This window comes from Biomphalaria glabrata, chromosome 3, assembly GCF_947242115.1.
Source record: "Biomphalaria glabrata chromosome 3, xgBioGlab47.1, whole genome shotgun sequence".
Classification (NCBI taxonomy): Eukaryota; Metazoa; Mollusca; class Gastropoda; family Planorbidae; genus Biomphalaria; species Biomphalaria glabrata.
Window position 1 is genome coordinate 31783390 of NC_074713.1, and position 22509 is coordinate 31805898.

Below are 22509 nucleotides of genomic sequence, written 5' to 3' on the forward strand. Positions count from 1 at the left end.
TCCGATCGTTCATTTTCGTAATTACAAGAATATTCCCAAAATGATTTCGGGTATATAACCTTCCAAAATTATTTAACAGAGCGAGGTTCGGCCACCTGGTACAAAAATATTCACAAAATGACTTCGGGTATATATCCTTCCTTAACAAATTATTCATCCGAGCGAGGCTCGGTCACCTGATATTATATATATAAATATAAATATATATACATACATACATACAAGAATTGCTCGCTTAAGAGTATAGGATGTAGAGACGTACCATAATGGACGGATTTTGAATGCGACTAGTGAAGCAAAGACTTAGTTGGGTTAGAGGCTACTTGGAGACAAATAAATCAGTTGGTGATAGGATTTCATAAGGGTAGGACGTATGTATTGACAGAGACATCGACTGTGGCCTTTTTACTGGATTAAATCGTTATATTACTTATTCAACGGTAACTTAGATTTCGTTACTATACTTGTTAATCGTGAGTGTCGATTGTCCTGTTAGTTAGTCACATCGAAATACATCCGCACAAGAAACACAGACATCTCCAGAGTAATTCTGTCGAAGTCAGACAGGCAACACTAACTACAGGGCAGATAGACTTCACATGTTGCACACAAGACTCTGATCTCAAATTTTATCATTAGTAAATATAAAATAAAAAAAAGGGTCGTACCAGGTGTGAGGGGCGATACATGCAATTGCTTTTCGCCCATAGGACAAACCAATACTTTTTCTTTTTATTTTATAGTTAAGAAATTAAAAAATGTAAAAAAAATGTCACTAATATAATTTATATATGCTATAAATTAAATTCTTATATCGAGTCGCCCCACCCCCTATTTTTTGATGCCAAATGCAATCATTAGCAGGAATTATAAAAAAGGAGCGAGGATTAATCGTTTTCACTCTTTCGCCCTCTCCCCTTTCCAGACGAAAACATGACGTTTTAAAACAGAATAGTCAAATATGGCGACAGAGTTTATGTAATTTCACATGAATTTATCTTAGTTATTTAAAAAAAAGTTTTGTTTTGGAAAATTTAGAATTCATACGAAATTTATTCAGTATAAGAGTAACGATTGAGATGAGTTCTGTACCCAAATTTTTTTTTTCCTAGTCGCCTTTTTCCAACCTTTTCTCAATCTGCTATTTTTCTAGTTAAATAAATTTGGGACTAAAGCTCACAATTTATTCCCGAATCCTAAAAATGCAAAAAAAAAAAAAAAAAAATAGAGTAGAATCTAATTGGTCCACTTAATTTCATTTCTCCTTCCTCTTCCAAAATTTTTGTTTAGAGCTTTGAATTCTAGTTCTGTAACAAAACAAAGTTACAAACATGCCTATTGAACAAAATGTATCACTTACAAATGAGCTTTTTTAAAAAATATTATTTTTCGAATATTTTTTTTCGCAGCGATCTTCAAAGTCTTAATCTAAATAAATGGGGTATCTTATCTTTTCTAGGAACAAATCGGTTGTATTTGCAATGTAGTAAGGGCTTGTAAATTCATATTAGAATATTATTCAAGTAAAACGTTTTCAAAAGGTCGTATTTGAATACGATGAATAATGAGCTGTAGATGTCAGATGTTTCTGCAGTGAAGAATGTAAGAAAACATTTACAGCGATCCTCCAGAGCCCCTAGCTGTCAAGAGAAAGGCCTCAATATGTTTTTTTTCCAAGGTTTGAGAAACACTGCTTTTTTTTTAAATCCAATTAAATATATATATATATATATACTGTCTTTGTAACCTTGTTTTTTTCTTTTTTAGCGGCCTCCGAAAGGGGAATAGCCATTATTAGTTTTGTGTGGTCTGTCCGTCCGTACGTCAATCCATCGAGTATAGATCACAGAAACCAGAAAAGACAATGAAAATCCGATCTTGTAGCACTTTCTAAGTTCTGTTGTAACGGCTACTTTTTCTTTTTCTCTTTTCTTTTCACATTTAATTTTTAAAAGTAACTATGCGAGGAGTTTTTTTCCCCATCAAAATACACCTTTTTACAAGTATCACTATGAATTATAAATAAATAAAACATGGGAGTCTATATTACAAAGGAGGGTCATTTTCATGTATATTCTTGGAGTATGTATGAAACGTTTTTGTTGATTTCTAATAAAAATGTTAACAAATATTTGTATTATGTGCTTTCTGTTATATAAGCTACTGACATTTTAAATATAAATATATGTTTATAAATTAAATTTAATTTAAAACGTCACTTTATAAGCTGTAGGCCTACCTCAGTATAGTGTACTACTACACAAAACACTTTAGAGATTTAACTAAAGGGAAAAGTTTCTTCCTTGAAGCCCTGAATGAGAGATTTAGAAAACGATTCAATGTATTTAGTTAGATACTCATTCAATACATCAGAAAAGCCAGGTTCAAATTGAACAATATCTTCTCAATCAATTCATTGAATACCAATGAATGCATATGAATTTTAACAATTTAATAATAATAATACGATAATTTATACGCTCATATATCTGTATTATGTGGTATCATATCTTCAGTCGGCCTAACAATACAAACAAATCTGCAAAACTTTCGATATGTACACATCTCTTTTGTTTGTATTGGCGGACATAGGGCTGTGGTTGTTGATAGTTTTGAGTTCATAGCATTAGATATCCATGCTGAAAATTTTGACAGCTGCTTTTTTACCTAATTGGACCATCTTGGGGGGCTGACTGTGAGTTTGTATTTTCACACAAACTATCTTATTAACGTTGCTCATTGTTATTTTTAATAATAGGCATTTGGATTGGTGGAAAGACTTGCTCGATTCCAATTTCTATAATGAATCAAATTCTCTGTCAAATTTTAGTCTTTTGAGTTATTATAGTTCTCAATTTAAAACATCTCAGTAGCGCCAGTCAATTATAGTACAATTAAGAATGGGTAGAAATAATGGTACTTCGTAAAACTTGTAAGATCTTTTACCCACTCAGCAAAATGTAAACTCGATGTTGATGTAGACGCCACTCGCGAAACAAAAAATGAACGATCCTACTTGTAAGATAAAACGACATGTGAATGTATTGAATCTTTCCCTTTAGTAACATTTGTCGTCTCTAACAAAACATTCTACGTACACGGTTAAGCCTAGAATGATATGACCTTTATAGCATCTGCCCAGAGATCGCAAGTTCTGAAAGGAATGCTTTTTACATGCATTAGCGTCCCACAGGTTGAGAATCATTAATTTAGATGGAGGAGTTTAACCCTCGAAAAAAATTGAGTCCTAAAATAAAATAAAATATTCATATGAAGTAATCTTACCAAATGAATGGATTTTGTTCAATCTGTTCAATACGTGTGAAGTAATGGTGTTGTTGAATTCAATAAAGATTAACTATCTATAATTCTTTAGAAAAAAAGGAATATTAGGCCTACTGGATAGTACTTGATAGTACAAAGACTTGGGCTGAGAGGGTCATCTCTTCCGTCCTGGAACAAAATGGAGTACTCTTTAATTCGTGTATATTAAGCAATTTGAATGTAAATGAGTCAGTTTATAATAGAAACCAAAATGTGACACTCTTCTCTAGATAAACAAAATATATTTCTAAATGTGTAAGCTACATGTCATAGTCGGCACTAATTCTCGTTTTCTGTTACTTCGGTAGCGAAGCAGGACAGAAGGATAAATTGCTTATTTTCTTTTCACAGCGCCAGCATCTGTCCTTTATATATAAGATATGTTTCTCACAGCGCCAGCATCTGTCCTTTATATATAAGATATGTTTCTCACAGCGCTAGCATCTGTCCTTTATATATAAGATTTTTGTTTCTCAAATTTCTAGCGGCTGAATTCAGGAAGAGAAATACAGCAAAGAACATCGATCCAGTCTTGAAAAAAAAACTTTGTGATATTCTTGAGAGTGTCGGGCTGAAAGAAACTCTGGGATTCAATGCAAGACAGAGAGCTATTCAGGCCCCAAGCTAGTCAAGTTCTGTGGGCCACTTTTACATGGTTAAGACGTTCACTCTGGTTTCAAATATTGGATCGTCCAGAGCAAAGAATCCCGTCAGATAATGAAGTTTAACCCCTCCCCTTCCCTACCCTTTCCCGGTAGCCCATCTGTTCCACTTGCTTGTCATGTGGAAAAAAATGATGCTGCATTGGCCAATGAGAATGCGGTCGATGTGAGTCGATGTATAAACTTGTGTTACAAGATGTTGTATTGGGGAACTTGACAGAAACATAGTTCATGGATGCTTTTGGTATCACTAAAATAAGGACTAATAAAAGAGAAAAACAAAATCAACGAATCCAAACAAAAATGAGTCTCTATACAAAGTAAGGACCTAGGACCTTTGGTTTCATTCCAAAACTGTTTTGACTTCTCAGGTGCAGGTCACTTTTGACAGGTGTAGGTCATTTTTCACAGGTGCCTGTCACTTTTCACTGGACATCGCGCCATTTCTCTGTTTCTATTTCGACATTCTACTGAAGAAATGAGTTGTAGAAAAAAAGATCTCAATGAGTTACCCATTCAACAAGAGCTAATTGAGTCATTTCCAAAGAAATTCTTCGACCACCGTCAAACAGCGATGAAGTTTGTTTGGTCTGTTGGTCGACTAAGTCGCACAAACTACAAACATAATTGAACAAAATCATCTCAACTACAAACATAATTGAACAAAATCATCTCGTGCATTGGAGTCAGCACTTTGATTTTAAAATTATGTATGCATATTGTATGCGCTGAATACATTATTTGAAAGGTAAACGTTCTTGCTTCGTAAAACCCCCGGTGATATTCAGTTGTTTGTTCGTTAGAAACAGTCGAGACAAGCGTGGGGGCTGAGCTGTAAAGCGCCTGGCTTCCATACCGAGGGGTCCCTGGTTCAAATTCTAAGGAATACTGGAATTTTTTTTTTATTTCAGGATGTTCGGGATGCTCTCCACTCAGAATATGTGTGTGTGTTTGTGTACGTAATTATTCTTTATTACATTCTGACCCTTCATTCTTTCGTTTATTGTACCCTAGAATATATTCTTCCTCGAGCTAGTAAAAAGACTGTAGACACCACGCCCTTTGCCTGCCTGGGGTCTTGGAGAGGACTAAGAGCTCACATAGCGAGGTTCAAAGTTGTGCCCCGCCGCCAGGCACCATTTCCCGTATTTAAAACTAAAAAAAATGCATATTCTGGGGTATCTAGAGTGCATTATCCTGCTATTAAAAAATTGAGTTCAAAAACCAAATCTGCTATTCACTGCGCTTTATGAATGAAGTCCCGCAATTGATAAAAAATTTAAACCCCTCATGGCTACTATCATGGAATGTAGTAACCGTAGTTTGCTTTAGATTTTATATCGAAAAGGGAAGTTTTATAGTCAAAACCATCATTGGGGGGGGGGGGGTAAACTAAAATTCTCTGGAGAGTTTTTTTTTTAAGAAACTGAAAACCCCCTTAGCTACGCTCATAGAATTTGGTGACAGTTCGATTTAGAATAATATTGAAGAGAGGTTTTTTAACTTTAAAGTTATCTGTTGGGTGTGGGGGGGGGGGTTTAAACTCAAAACCATCTGAAGGGGGTTTTAACTTAATTCCCCCTGGAGGTATTTTTTTAAACAAAAAAAAAACCCCTCTTGGCTACCCTCATAGTATCTGGTGACTTTTGTATGCTTTAGTCTTGTATTGAAAAGGTGGGTTTATAAAAAAAAATTTGGAGGGGATTTTAAATCAAAATCCTCTTGGTTACGCTCATGGAATCTGGTGAATGTCCTTTGTATTATTTGGTGACAGTTCGATTTAGAATAATATTGAAGAGAGGTTTTTTAACTTTAAAGTTATCTGTTGGGTGGGGGGGGGGTTTAAACTCAAAACCATCTGAAGGGGGTTTTAACTTAATTCCCCCTGGAGGTATTTTTTTAAACAAAAAAAAAACCCTCTTGGCTACCCTCATAGTATCTGGTGACTTTTGTATGCTTTAGTCTTGTATTGAAAAGGTGGGTTTATAAAAAAAAATTTGGAGGGGATTTTAAATCAAAATCCTCTTGGTTACGCTCTTGGTTACGCTCATGGAATCTGGTGAATGTCCTTTGTATTATTTTTGTTTTACAGAAGGACGTTTTAACCCCCCCCCCCCGGAGGTGGATTTTAGCTCCAAACCCTCTTTGGTGCGCTAGGGCAAGTGATGGTTTAACATTAAAATCTTATCTAAAATAAACAAAATCAAAGCAAAAAATCAGTCATAAAATTTCACCTCTCCCCCACCGGGGAATTTCATTTCGGGGGGGGGGGGGTTGAATCCCACCTATGGAAACGCGTATAGGTGGTTATGTATTATAAACTGCTTAACAGTGAAGAGCAAACTTTCTAATCAGTATAAAACTAATTCTCTGCTGACACTCAATGTAAAACACACTCCCTACTGACACTGTGTACAACACACTCTCTACTGACACTGTGTACAACACACTCTCTACTGACACTGTGCACAACACACTCTCTACTGACACTGTGTAAAACACACTCTCTACTGACACTGTGCACAACACACTCTCTACTGACACTGTGCACAACACACTCTCTACTGACACTGTAAAACACACTCTCTACTGACACTGTGTAAAACACACTCTCTACTGACACTCTACTGACACTGTGTAAAACACACTCTCTACTGACACTGTGTAAAACACACTCTCTACTGACACTGTGTACAACACACTCTCTACTGACACTGTGTACAACACACTCTTTAATCACATTCAGTCTTTAATGCTGACATAGAGTATCTGATGTATTGGTTGTACGTCTAAGTCTGTCCTATCAGGTGTTAGTGTCATTACCGGAGAAACAAAAGAAAACCGATTGCAAGTGCTGGGAACACGACCACATGCTGCATCATCTCTTGCCTCCTCTCCCTTGTTTTCTCAATTCGTGACATCGTTTTTCAAACTCCCAACCGATATTAGGAGCTGGCTGGGAAGAACTAGGGGCAGAATTGATTGCCCAACTCTAAACGTTCTTTCAGTTGACCAAAGACAAAAAGGATGCGATGAGTGATCGATCAGGACAAACAGAGTATTGCTCTTCTTGAGTTTGATTCAAGCTATTAGAACTGACTTGACTCTGACCTTAGTTCTTGTGCTTTGATAATAGAAACAATGAGTATTCAAAGTCATTGTTTTGAGGATATTTCACACTAGATATAGTGTCTTGTTGGTTTGTTATTTTAAATACACTTCTAATGTTCGCCATTTTAAAATAAAGAATAAAGGTGAGCAGAGAATAATCAACTTCATAGATCTCGGTGTAGCCCTCCCCCTCCCAATCTACCCGACATTGTGGAACAGAAAGGCTACACTCACCCACACAGCGCTGAACACTTTGCTCAGTAGTTAATACTAAGAGAAACGATGACGTCATTATTTCACAAATTGGTTGCTCAGAAGTACGAGAGATACCTAGGCCTACTTGCTAGGTAAATAGTTGAAAAGTACAAGACTATTTTGGATTCCTTGATTGTGGAATTTGAAAACAAAAGACGTCAAGAATTTGGAACCAGTTTTCAATACCCACAGCTGACCATTTAGTGCAGAAGCTGAGTCAGCTACAGAGGAAATACCTCCAAGCAAATTATGACCGGAAAGAGAAATTCCAGACAGTTCTTTCGCCGGAGTATTACGGGTGCCAGAAGCTGCATTTTCACACTTAAAACAAGGTTACAAAGACAGTTTGTAAGGAAACACAAACTCAAAATCGGCCTCCGAAGTTGTCCACCCAGGCAGGTAAAGAGCCAGGTTTCAATATTTTCTAATAGCGTCTTTTCCCCTTTCGGGGCCGCTAAAAATTATTTTTAGTGTCAGGTTTTAATATTTTCTGAAAACATCAGAATGAAATTCTATCGAAGGCAAATGACAGAGAAGAATGGAGAAAGAAGGATGACAGATCTAGTGTGGTCCCCTAATGGTTCAGCAGACCAAGGGATAGGTGAAAGTGAATATGTAGTTAGATATGAACCTGGCCTAACTGATGTCACAATTGTCTAATTGTTTTGTAAAGGGTCAAACTCGTATTCAAAGCCTTAAGAAAAAAAATTTTTTTTTCGTTAAAACAACAATCCTTTAGTGTAGTGTTCCATAGATATAGTGCTGCTCTGCTCTGCCGTTCACGCGATAATATAAAAAAAAACTACTTAATTGTATGTTAAATAGTTTTTTTTCCCTTTAAAAAAGTAAACATTTTTATTGTAAATGTAGTAGTTCAGTATGACTGAAATTACTTAACTTGGCAATACAATTGTAAAAAAAATAAATTCTTTTTGACAAAAAATCTAAAACCGTTTGCATAACTGTGCTAAAAGTATGGTAAATAGTCATCTCCCTTACTATATAGCCTCCAGTGTTTGTTACTATTAATAGTGAAAAGTTGTAAATATTGTCTATTTTTATGAAAAAACTGCTTGCATAATTGATTTTAAAAATTTGATTTTTCACTTTCAGAAAAGAAAAGAGTAGCCGTTGCATCAGAACTTTGAATGGACTAAAATACTATGATGTTGGATTTTCAATATCTTTTCTAGTTTACGAGATCTAAACTGGACGGCCGGACGGACAGACAGACCAAAATAAAAAATAATACCGTCTTTTCCCCTTTGGGGGCCGCTAAAAATATTACTTTGGTACATTTACATCAATGAATAAGCATCTTATTTTTGTTCGAATCTAGTGTAATAACAGATCGATGCTGTCATTTGAAAGCAGACACAAGGATAACAACTAGTAAGCTAGTTCCAGATTAAAGAGACTACTAAAGAATTAAATACTTCCCATTAATTATAACTGCACATTTGTGGGCACATTTTTGAAATGTGAAAAGACAATATCTCATGATTCCCAAATATGATAAGTGAAACTATTAGAATGTTGGATCTAGGACACTAACACATAGACAATTGGGTTACTAACTATTGAAACTTCTTTCATTTTTGTGCCTCATGTTATTTTTTTCAAGAAACACATGGGGACATATATGTATGCCCACACCGCCCATTGATCATGAATGTTATATGTATGCACACACCGCCCATTGATCATGAATGTTACATGTATGCCCACACCGCCCATTGATCATGAATGTTATATGTATGCACACACCGCCCATTGATCATGAATGTTACATGTATGCCCACACCGCCATTGATCATGAATGTTATATGTATGCACACACCGCCCATTGATCATGAATGTTACATGTATGCACACACCGCCCATTGATCATGAATGTTATATGTATGCACACACCGCCCATTGATCATGAATGTTATATGTATGCACACACCGCCCATTGATCATGAATGTTATATGTATGCACACACCGCCCATTGATCATGAATGTTACATGTATGCCCACACCGCCATTGATCATGAATGTGATATGTATGCACACACCGCCAATTGATCATGAATGTTACATGTATGCCCACACCGCCATTGATCATGAATGTTATATGTATGCACACACCGCCCATTGATCATGAATGTTACATGTATGCCCACACCGCCATTGATCATGAATGTTATATGTATGCACACACCGCCCATTGATCATGAATGTTATATGTATGCACACACCGCCCATTGATCATGAATGTTATATGTATGCACACACCGCCCATTGATCATGAATGTTACATGTATGCCCACACCGCCCATTGATCATGAATGTTACATGTATGCCCACACCGCCATTGATCATGAATGTTACATGTATGCCCACACCGCCCATTGATCATGAATGTTACATGTATGCCCACACCGCCCATTGATCATGAATGTTACATGTATGCCCACACCGCCCATTGATCATGAATGTTACATGTATGCCCACACCACCATTGATCATGAATGTTATATTATGCACACACCGCCCATTGATCATGAATGTTATATGTATGCACACACCGCCCATTGATCATGAATGTTACATGTATGCACACACCGCCCATTGATCATGAATGTTACATGTATGCCCACACCGCCATTGATCATGAATGTTATATGTATGCAAACACCGCCCATTGATCATGAATGTTATATGTATGCACACACCGACCATTGATCATGAATGTTATATGTATGCACACACCGCCCATTGATCATGAATGTTATATGTATGCACACACCGCCTATTGATCATGAATGTTATATGTATGCACACACCGCCCATTGATCATGAATGTTATATGTATGCCCACACCGTCCATTGATAATGAATGTTATATGTATGCACACACCGCCCATTGATCATGAATGTTACATGTATGCCCACACCGCCCATTGATCATGAATGTTATATGTATGCACACACCGCCCATTGATCATGAATGTTACATGTATGCCCACACCGCCATTGATCATGAATGTTACATGTATGCCCACACCGCCCATTGATCATGAATGTTATATGTATGCACACACCGCCCATTGATCATGAATGTTATATGTATGCACACACCGCCCATTGATCATGAATGTTACATGTATGCACACACCGCCCATTGATCATGAATGTTACATGTATGCCCACACCGCCATTGATCATGAATGTGATATGTATGCACACACCGCCAATTGATCATGAATGTTACATGTATGCCCACACCGCCATTGATCATGAATGTTATATGTATGCACACACCGCCCATTGATCATGAATGTTACATGTATGCCCACACCGCCCATTGATCATGAATGTTATATGTATGCACACACCGCCCATTGATCATGAATGTTATATGTATGCACACACCGCCCATTGATCATGAATGTTATATGTATGCACACACCGCCCATTGATCATGAATGTTATATGTATGCACACACCGCCCATTGATCATGAATGTTACATGTATGCCCACACCGCCCATTGATCATGAATGTTACATGTATGCACACACCGCCATTGATCATGAATGTTACATGTATGCCCACATCGCCCATTGATCATGAATGTTACATGTATGCCCACACCGCCCATTGATCATGAATGTTACATGTATGCCCACACCGCCCATTGATCATGAATGTTACATGTATGCCCACACCGCCATTGATCATGAATGTTATATGTATGCACACACCGCCCATTGATCATGAATGTTACATGTATGCACACACCGCCCATTGATCGTGAATGTTATATGTATGCACACACCGCCCATTGATCATGAATGTTACATGTATGCACACACCGCCCATTGATCATGAATGTTACATGTATGCCCACACCGCCATTGATCATGAATGTTATATGTATGCACACACCGCCCATTGATCATGAATGTTATATGTATGCACACACCGCCCATTGATCATGAATGTTATATGTATGCACACACCGCCCATTGATCATGAATGTTATATGTATGCCCACACCGTCCATTGATAATGAATGTTATATGTATGCACACACCGCCCATTGATCATGAATGTTATATGTATGCACACACCGCCCATTGATCATGAATGTTATATGTATGCACACACCGCCCATTGATCATGAATGTTACATGTATGCCCACACCGCCCATTGATCATGAATGTTACATGTATGCACACACCGCCATTGATCATGAATGTTACATGTATGCCCACATCGCCCATTGATCATGAATGTTACATGTATGCCCACACCGCCCATTGATCATGAATGTTACATGTATGCCCACACCGCCCATTGATCATGAATGTTACATGTATGCCCACACCGCCATTGATCATGAATGTTATATGTATGCACACACCGCCCATTGATCATGAATGTTACATGTATGCACACACCGCCCATTGATCATGAATGTTATATGTATGCACACACCGCCCATTGATCATGAATGTTACATGTATGCACACACCGCCCATTGATCATGAATGTTACATGTATGCCCACACCGCCATTGATCATGAATGTTATATGTATGCACACACCGCCCATTGATCATGAATGTTATATGTATGCACACACCGCCCATTGATCATGAATGTTATATGTATGCACACACCGCCCATTGATCATGAATGTTATATGTATGCCCACACCGTCCATTGATAATGAATGTTATATGTATGCACACACCGCCCATTGATCATGAATGTTACATGTATGCCCACACCGCCCATTGATCATGAATGTTACATGTATGCCCACACCGCCCATTGATCATGAATGTTACATGTATGCCCACACCGCCATTGATCATGAATGTTATATTATGCACACACCGCCCATTGATCATGAATGTTATATGTATGCACACACCGCCCATTGATCATGAATGTTACATGTATGCACACACCGCCCATTGATCATGAATGTTATATGTATGCACACACCGCCCATTGATCATGAATGTTACATGTATGCCCACACCGCCCATTGATCATGAATGTTATATGTATGCACACACCGCCCATTGATCATGAATGTTATATGTATGCACACACCGCCCATTGATCATGAATGTTATATGTATGCACACACCGCCCATTGATCATGAATGTTATATGTATGCACACACCGCCCATTGATCATGAATGTTACATGTATGCCCACACCGCCCATTGATCATGAATGTTACATGTATGCACACACCGCCATTGATCATGAATGTTACATGTATGCCCACATCGCCCATTGATCATGAATGTTACATGTATGCCCACACCGCCCATTGATCATGAATGTTACATGTATGCCCACACCGCCCATTGATCATGAATGTTACATGTATGCCCACACCGCCATTGATCATGAATGTTATATGTATGCACACACCGCCCATTGATCATGAATGTTACATGTATGCACACACCGCCCATTGATCGTGAATGTTATATGTATGCACACACCGCCCATTGATCATGAATGTTACATGTATGCACACACCGCCCATTGATCATGAATGTTACATGTATGCCCACACCGCCATTGATCATGAATGTTATATGTATGCACACACCGCCCATTGATCATGAATGTTATATGTATGCACACACCGCCCATTGATCATGAATGTTATATGTATGCACACACCGCCCATTGATCATGAATGTTATATGTATGCCCACACCGTCCATTGATAATGAATGTTATATGTATGCACACACCGCCCATTGATCATGAATGTTATATGTATGCACACACCGCCCATTGATCATGAATGTTATATGTATGCACACACCGCCCATTGATCATGAATGTTACATGTATGCCCACACCGCCCATTGATCATGAATGTTACATGTATGCACACACCGCCATTGATCATGAATGTTACATGTATGCCCACATCGCCCATTGATCATGAATGTTACATGTATGCCCACACCGCCCATTGATCATGAATGTTACATGTATGCCCACACCGCCCATTGATCATGAATGTTACATGTATGCCCACACCGCCATTGATCATGAATGTTATATGTATGCACACACCGCCCATTGATCATGAATGTTACATGTATGCACACACCGCCCATTGATCATGAATGTTATATGTATGCACACACCGCCCATTGATCATGAATGTTACATGTATGCACACACCGCCCATTGATCATGAATGTTACATGTATGCCCACACCGCCATTGATCATGAATGTTATATGTATGCACACACCGCCCATTGATCATGAATGTTATATGTATGCACACACCGCCCATTGATCATGAATGTTATATGTATGCACACACCGCCCATTGATCATGAATGTTATATGTATGCCCACACCGTCCATTGATAATGAATGTTATATGTATGCACACACCGCCCATTGATCATGAATGTTACATGTATGCCCACACCGCCCATTGATCATGAATGTTACATGTATGCCCACACCGCCCATTGATCATGAATGTTACATGTATGCCCACACCGCCATTGATCATGAATGTTATATTATGCACACACCGCCCATTGATCATGAATGTTATATGTATGCACACACCGCCCATTGATCATGAATGTTACATGTATGCACACACCGCCCATTGATCATGAATGTTACATGTATGCCCACACCGCCATTGATCATGAATGTTATATGTATGCACACACCGCCCATTGATCATGAATGTTATATGTATGCACACACCGCCCATTGATCATGAATGTTATATGTATGCACACACCGCCCATTGATCATGAATGTTATATGTATGCACACACCGCCCATTGATCATGAATGTTATATGTATGCCCACACCGTCCATTGATAATGAATGTTATATGTATGCACACACCGCCCATTGATCATGAATGTTACATGTATGCCCACACCGCCCATTGATCATGAATGTTATATGTATGCACACACCGCCCATTGATCATGAATGTTACATGTATGCCCACACCGCCATTGATCATGAATGTTATATGAATGCCCACACCGCCCATTGATCATGAATGTTATATGAATGCCCACACCGCCCATTGATCATGAATGTTATATGTATGCCCACACCGCCCATTGATCATGAATGTTATATGTATGCCCACACCGCCCATTGATCATGAATGTTATATGTATGCCCACACCGCCATTGATCATGAATGTTATATGTATGCACACACCGCCCATTGATCATGAATGTTATATGTATGCCCACACCGCCATTGATCATGAATGTTATATGTATGCACACACCGCCCATTGATCATGAATGTTATATGTATGCCCACACCGCCATTGATCATGAATGTTATATGTATGCACACACCGCCCATTGATCATGAATGTTATATGTATGCCCACACCGCCATTGATCATGAATGTTATATGTATGCACACACCGCCCATTGATCATGAATGTTATATGTATGCCCACACCGCCATTGATCATGAATGTTATATGTATGCACACACCGCCCATTGATCATGAATGTTATATGTATGCCCACACCGCCATTGATCATGAATGTTATATGTATGCACACACCGCCCATTGATCATGAATGTTATGGAATAATCATTTTCGTGTTCATTTTAAAAATCATTTCTCAAGATCAACTTGTAGACCAAAGTAACTTAAAAGTGTCATTTCAGAACTAATTGACACTACTCTTAGTGCTATACTTTTTTTTCCTTTTATATTCAAAGAAGAACAGTTCTTTTATGAAAGAGAGACTACCGAAATAAAAGAATTTATTACACAACCATTAATGCACTCCCTTTACAAATACATATAGAATACAAGAGAAAGTTTACAATATTGTTGTTTTTTTAGATGACTTTTATTATCGTATATTCGGAATTGTATAATATAAAGCTTAAAAATTTGTGCAATTCATTAGATGATGGATGATACAAATGGTTCAAAGTCTGAAATTCTTGAAGTTTGATTCTATGTTTCATATTGGTGACCTCAGTCTAACAGTCCAAGTTTTTACAAGTGTATACAAAACATTGAAATTAAATTTTAAAAAATCTACCAGCCATCGATACATATTATTTGTAATGAATATTTGTTTTTGAAAACATTCCTTGATCAATTTTTTTTCGCAAAACTGGCCAATCGCTTTCCTTAATGATTAAACATATAGTTGTACTAAATAATTCACCAAATAGTATGGTCTCTGTTTATTATCTAGTCCCCAGTGGTTCCCAAACCTTTGTTGTAACGAAAACATTGTGAGTATTGAGCGAAACACGTTTTGCTTATTTTTGAGAGAGATGAATTCACGCGTTGCTCTACTAGTTAATAATCCCAGCAGTTTGTGGAACAACTATTCAGGCCTGGTGGAACACCGCGAAACACAGTTTGGGAAACACTGATCTACTCTATATAATACTTGACCCTGATCACTCATTATTATAATCATTCATTATCTTATTTGCCGTGGACGATAAAATGAGGACATTTAACCGATTTCTTTCTGAAACTGAAACCTAGGAAAACTCAACGGGGAAATGATTGTTTGTATTCGCAGTTTCTACCAACTCAAATGTCTTTGACAAACACAATACTTCATTCCACTTATGGACACCTTTTTTAGTGCGTAATTTATTTTTTTGGGGGGGTGGGTTGGGGGGTGTATAATACGGTTTGTGAAGATATGTGAATCTAAGCTATGAATTTACTCTGCCTTGTTCAAAGCCGCTATTAGGCTTGTGCAAAATGTCCGTCTGTCAAACTCAGATCTCAAAAATTAGAAGAGAAATGGAAAATATTATTTCACCATTAAATGTGGCTTGCAAAGTTTAGCTGCAACGGCTTCTTTTTGTTTTCTTAAAGCAAACCGTTTAGTTTATAAAATTAATTATGCTAGCGATTTTTTTTTTTTTTATAAAATACACCAATCTAAAACGATAAAAAAATATGAGGGAGACTATGTTTACAATATGTTAACAAATATAAATAATTTTTAGTGTATTTTCAATATCACTTAGTCAAATGTTCTAATAAAATGTACTAGAAATGTTCACAACAAATATAAATATTAGTTAACTGTGTTTTTTCTGGTACACTAGCTACAAAAAGTAAAACATTTCTATTTGTTTACAAAGGCTAAGAATGCAGTTTGTATGTGACTGTCGCGCACAATTTTTTTAATGTACTTTTTATGCAGCGACTTTCGTGAAGTAGCGTGACAATCGAGGCAGAACATAATACTAAACTAGTTCCCTCAAAAAAAATAATAATCAGATTTTATATATGTTATATTTAGTGCCCCATCAGGATAAAAGTTTTGTCTGTTGTTCTGTCAGATCGAAAAAAAGAATAAAAGCTATTGAAAATATGACTTAACCTTTAATGTTCCTTCCAAAACATCGCACTAATAGGTTGTTCCTGATCAATATTAAGTTAGTCCAGAGTTTTAAAAATAAATAGCATATAAACGCTAAATAAAAAAAAATATCTATTCCGACTTATATTTCGTTGCCTAAAACTTTGTTTCGGATCATATTTTATAAAAATTAAATTACGACAAACAATTGCTATAATTTGCAGAATTGACTTATATTACAATTAATATTTTGGACAATAAGTAACTTTAGTTTAGTTATTGATATGAAATTGTTGCAAATTTTTAACTTAAAACTAGTATATGTCAAATGACTTATTTTACAAAAATATCAGGACTTTAAAATAAGAAAGTTATTTCATACAAACGATTGTTGAAAACCACTCCTTAAACTTAATTTACATTTAATTTCCTTGCTTAAACCATGGAAATATACTAATGGAACACCAGCTTCGAGTTTTTTACAAAGCCAAAGAGAGTCGAAGTGCTGTCGCGCATCTTTTTTCGCGCATGGTGCAATGTGGAGAAATCCATGAAGATGCCAAAGAAGAGATTTACTCCGTCAGTCCCTTACAATGGGTGTAAAACTTTCGTAAGCTCTATTTGATTAGATGTGTAAAAACTTCATCCATTTTCTGACTATTTGATATAATAGATACAATTTTCCCGAATAAGAGATCGTCACAAAAGTTATTTTTTTCGACCACCCTATAAAATGCCACTTTTTTTTTCCAAAAAATAGAATCTAAATCTGGATGAAGACCTGTCTACCGTTCCGCTAAATACTTATTTGTTACGATATACTAAATTGCACGAAATAAAAATAGGAGGCCTAATACAGTTTTGACACTCCAAGCTACGCATTTCTAATCGTTTTTTTTTTATTATCGAAAGGACTAGGCTATAGGCATACACGTCTCGTGGATTACAAAGAAAAAGTTAATCTCGGTAATATTGTAGCCTAAATAAAATGACCAAAAAAAAATATAGCCTAATCTAAAATGAAATAGATCTAGAGCTAGAGCTCGTTCTGAAGCTGTATGCAACTAGGTGCTCTCTTATTCTATGTCAGTTAAAGCAAGTTGGCGCCTAAGCTTGTCTTTACAGCATTTCTGTGGTACCTCTTTACGTGCATATGACATGTTAGGCAAATGGTTTAGCCTATCGGAATGCCATTTCGGAAAGTATAGGTGCTTAAAATGAAACTCCAAATATCTGGACTTCCAGTTACCAAGAAAATGAGCTTAGGTTTCAAAGAGACGACACTGGCACTTCAGCTAAGACGATCAGTAAAATTAATAGCAACTTTAATTGCAGTCCACCAAACAAGATAAAAAAAAAACAAGTGTGGCTTCAATAGCATTGATGATATTTAGTTTACTTTTATCTCATTTACTAGGATTACTATTTCATTGACTAAGGTTTTTTATTGTCAAATAGGCATAAGTACATGTACTAGTTCCTGCAATTTGATGAAAAATAATAATTAAATTGTGTATAGTCTATATACAAATGTGTATAAGAGATCACAGCTTAGCTTAATTTACTTAATATTTTGAAACTATGATTTTGTGTTCTGACTGTACTCTAAATAAATTATATTTTATTTTAAGAATGCAAAGTTGGAAATTCTGTTCTGATGAAAAAAATTTATTAAACTAAAGTAGATGTTTATGGTTCTTTTGTATTTATTTTAAATTATTCATTAAAAATTAATTGCTCATTAACATTTACTTGAAGTAAAGATCAAAAACACAAATTCAATACATGATCACAGCCCATCACTTAAATGTATTTACTGTCAATTCTACAGACTATTCATTTCAAAATGTTGCTTTAAATTGTTATATGACACAAAGTACTGGTACCTCACATTGATGTAGGCCTAAAGCAGCTGAAAAGTGAAATAATGACAAATTTTCATTCACTAACTTGTACTGTCATTTATTATCAGACATGTTAAAACTAATGACCTGTATATATAATTGATTAAGCAGGAGCATCAACAAATCCTGAATCATAATTGTCTACAGAAAAACTTTATTCTTATCCAAACAATATACATTTACAATGTATTTAAACAAGTTAATTTATACAAATCTGTATGGCCTAAAGATTATAGTGTATTTTGAGCATTGTGTGAATACCAAGTTACATTATTACATGAAAATAGTGTACTCATTTTTGAAATATTCTGGGTAATAAAAATTAAAAACTAATATGATACAATAAAATTGAAGCATTAGTCAAATAAAAAAAATATTTTCACTCAAGATCTATGTGCACTCTATGCTTGAAAAAAATCATTTTGAAATTAATTAAAAAAAAAAATAATTTGTATGGTTCTTTAGTCAATGGAATGATAGCAGCAATTATTTAACTATTTCATGATTATCCATTCATCTCAATATACTTATAACTGAAAAATAATTCATAAGGTTTAGATACAACCATTTGAAATAATGATTATAATTGTTTTCTTAATTTGCTTAATTCAAATCTAATATAACCAAGATTTTCTCTGTCAAGAAACTTATGAGGGAACAACATGCATGTTCTTGTCAGTAAGTTTTGCAAAGGGAATTAAGAATATATGATGTTGCTTTTTTATGCTAACATTTTAAACCTTCGCACCAGGTTTTAGTTTTAAGGAGAATGCACCATATTTTATATGTTTACTTTTGTTAGATTCTTATTTTAATTTTTAAAAAGTAAAATTTCCCTTACATATCTTGCAATCTATGGGGTAGATGATAAAGTTTATCAGTTTCTGTGCCCCATGGTTAGCGAGGGTGTCATGTACCATGCACAACAACCAACCACCTTTTGAAAAAAAATCCCATTTCAGACCTCACAATCTATAGGGCAGATGATGTTAAGGTCATTTGATTCTTTGGCCAGTGCATCATGTGGCCAGCACAACAACCAACCATCTTTACTTTCCAAAACGAAAGTCAGCTACCCAGTAGAGTTAGGTGGACTAAAAAATTTAAATCTGAGTCTTCAGAGATTCAAACCCATGACTTAACCATTCAGCCATGGATCCCCAAACTGCCTTTACTTATTCCTTACTATTGCCATGTATCCCTAGCCTTTTGAATTCTGAAATTGAAAATCCCAGTCTTAATCGAACCCAGGAACCCTCAGTTCAGAAGCCAAGTGCTTTACCACTCATTCACTGCACTCCCTATTGTTTTAATGGGGCTCAGATTAATAGTTTTCAAGTACAATATCAAACAGATTTAAAGAAATACTAATTCCAAACCTGTTGGCTGAATGACAGGATATACATAAATATGTATAGAGCTTACAGTATAATATATATATATCTTAAATTAAAATTGGTCCAAGACTTTTATTTTGCAACATGATGGGATTTTCCTTTCTGGTGGTGCTATGCAGGAGTCCAAGAATCTCATCTTTTCTCATAACAGAAATTTATCTAGTTATAGAAATAAATAAAAGGATTTAAAAAAAAAAAAAATATGTGTGACATATGTGTTGACCATGCTAAACATATATATATGTTATTAAGTATAATTATATAATTTTGCCATTCTAAAAATAGTCTGTACCTAAAAGGAGCTACTGCGTTAATGTGTAGACATGGCCCTGACCTTAATAGTTATGAATTATTACTAAAGGTGAAGGCAGATATTCAGTTAATTTGATGGACATTGCACTCATCTAAAAGCAACTATAACATATATTATGATTTACATTTTCATGGAAAACTAGTTTTTCAAAAATACAAGTACTTCAGCTTATGAGAAAAGTGCATAGGGAAAAATTGCAGTACCTTACCTTTAAGAGGTGCAACCAATCATTGACTTGTCAGGAATGCATGCCTTTTTCTTGCATTTCCAAACATAACTGTAATTATACAATTAGGCATATTGGCTAATTTCTTTTGAAAACATTAAAATTAAAAAATAATATTATTAAATTGAATACATTGTTGTATCAAACATACAAATTATCAGACATAACTTTGCCTAATTTCATGTAACAGTTTATTGTAAAGGAATGGCCTGCACAACAGCCAAGGTATATTAGGCATTCATGAAAGATGAATTTGCTTAAGAGTGTTATAAAAAAAAAAAAAACTAGAGAAAAATGTTAAATTCCATCCCAGATATTTGGATGTTGCTTGACCATGAAAATCACACTTCATAAAATATCTTTTAGATAACTAAAATAAAAATTGTATAGTAGTACTTACAATAAATATTGAATGGATGCCAATATTATTAATGTCTGCCCAGAGAGTAGAAATAGTATAAGTATGATCCTTGAGCCATTCTGGTACATCATCAAAACTGGTTGGCATGGTTCTACTTGTTAATAACTGAAACATTACAAACATTTTTTTTTATTTATAATTTATCACAGACTAGAAAAGAAATGTTGCCAGGAAAAATACCAATGGTTAGAATACACCTGATGATACTTTTGTAGCCTTATTACTGGTTAAAATGCACCAAAACTTCCTTCATTAAATCTGATAAGAAACATATATGTATCACACAAGTCCAAGTTGATCAGTGTGTCATAGCAAATAATTAACTAGATATGTGAGTTTTATATTAAAGTGCTGAATTTCAGGGGATAGATCCATATTGAGACACCACATCATTTATTATTTCATGAACTCATGGGTCTGGGCATGGCATGGAATGGAAACTATTATTTAATGTATGGGGTGTAGGCGAGGCATGGATTATAAATTGTCTTGTATAGATTAGATTAAGTAAAACTTCCCATCGAAGGTAACTTTTACTGATAGATCTGATTTACTGATAAATTTATGGGATCTAGGCCTGCATAAATTTTATCTTTTATTTATATATTTTATGTACATATACTAGTCTAGAATCTATAATTATATCTTAATAATAATTTTTGTAGATGTCATATGATATCTAAAATATTAAGTATAGATCAGTAGATTTAGAATTTTAGCTAGTAAATATTTTTATATTCCAAATCTAAACTGGATCTATATATTGTATATCTATCTAGAATTTAGATCAGTAGATTTAGTATTTTAGCTAGTAAAATACTTTTATATTCTAAATCTAAACTGGATCTAGATCTAATTATTCTAGAAGCTTAGATCTAGAAGAATAGTTGTCAAGATTTGACTACACTATGGCTAAGGCTAATGCTCTCAAATCAGATACAGACTTTAGAGACAATTTAGGAAGGTGAATTTCGATCCAATTCCAAGATCTACAAACTACAAGTTAGAGTCTAGTTAGAGATGCTAGATCTAGTCTAGAAGGCTGATCAATTAAAAATAAAATCAATCATTTCTAAAGTTTGTAAAATTATATTTTATAGATCTAATATCTATCTATTTATAATATAGAAATCTATGTCTACTATAATATTTTAATATTTAAAATGATATGGCTGATGATATTAATTATTTTAATTGAGACATTGACATACAAAGTAACAAAATAATTAGATCTTATACAAACTCATAGACTCTACTTTTACTGTATTGTATTAAACCTTCGAGTTTACGTTCCACTATCTTGACTTGACTACATTGAGTCACATTGACTAAAAAGCCAAGCCAAGGGCACTATCACGGTGACTATGATTATCATTATTTATAGATCTAGACTAGAGTACTAGTCTAGATTATTATCTATGATGATGATGATTATCAACTGGTAGATCTATAAGTATAATCAGTATAAACTATAAACACTGCATTCGTTTCA

The 22509-nt window shown here is 35.4% G+C and overlaps 1 long non-coding RNA gene across 1 annotated transcript; it reads right to left on the minus strand.

Annotated features, from left to right (window-relative positions):
* Window positions 1–18762: 18762 nt before the first annotated feature.
* LOC129925240 (uncharacterized) lies at window positions 18763–21563 on the minus strand. Its single transcript, XR_008777057.1, has 3 exons — window positions 20997–21563; window positions 20579–20647; window positions 18763–20216 (listed from the first exon to the last, which is right to left on the minus strand). It is a non-coding gene; the product is annotated as an uncharacterized LOC129925240 (long non-coding RNA).
* Window positions 21564–22509: the final 946 nt, after the last annotated feature.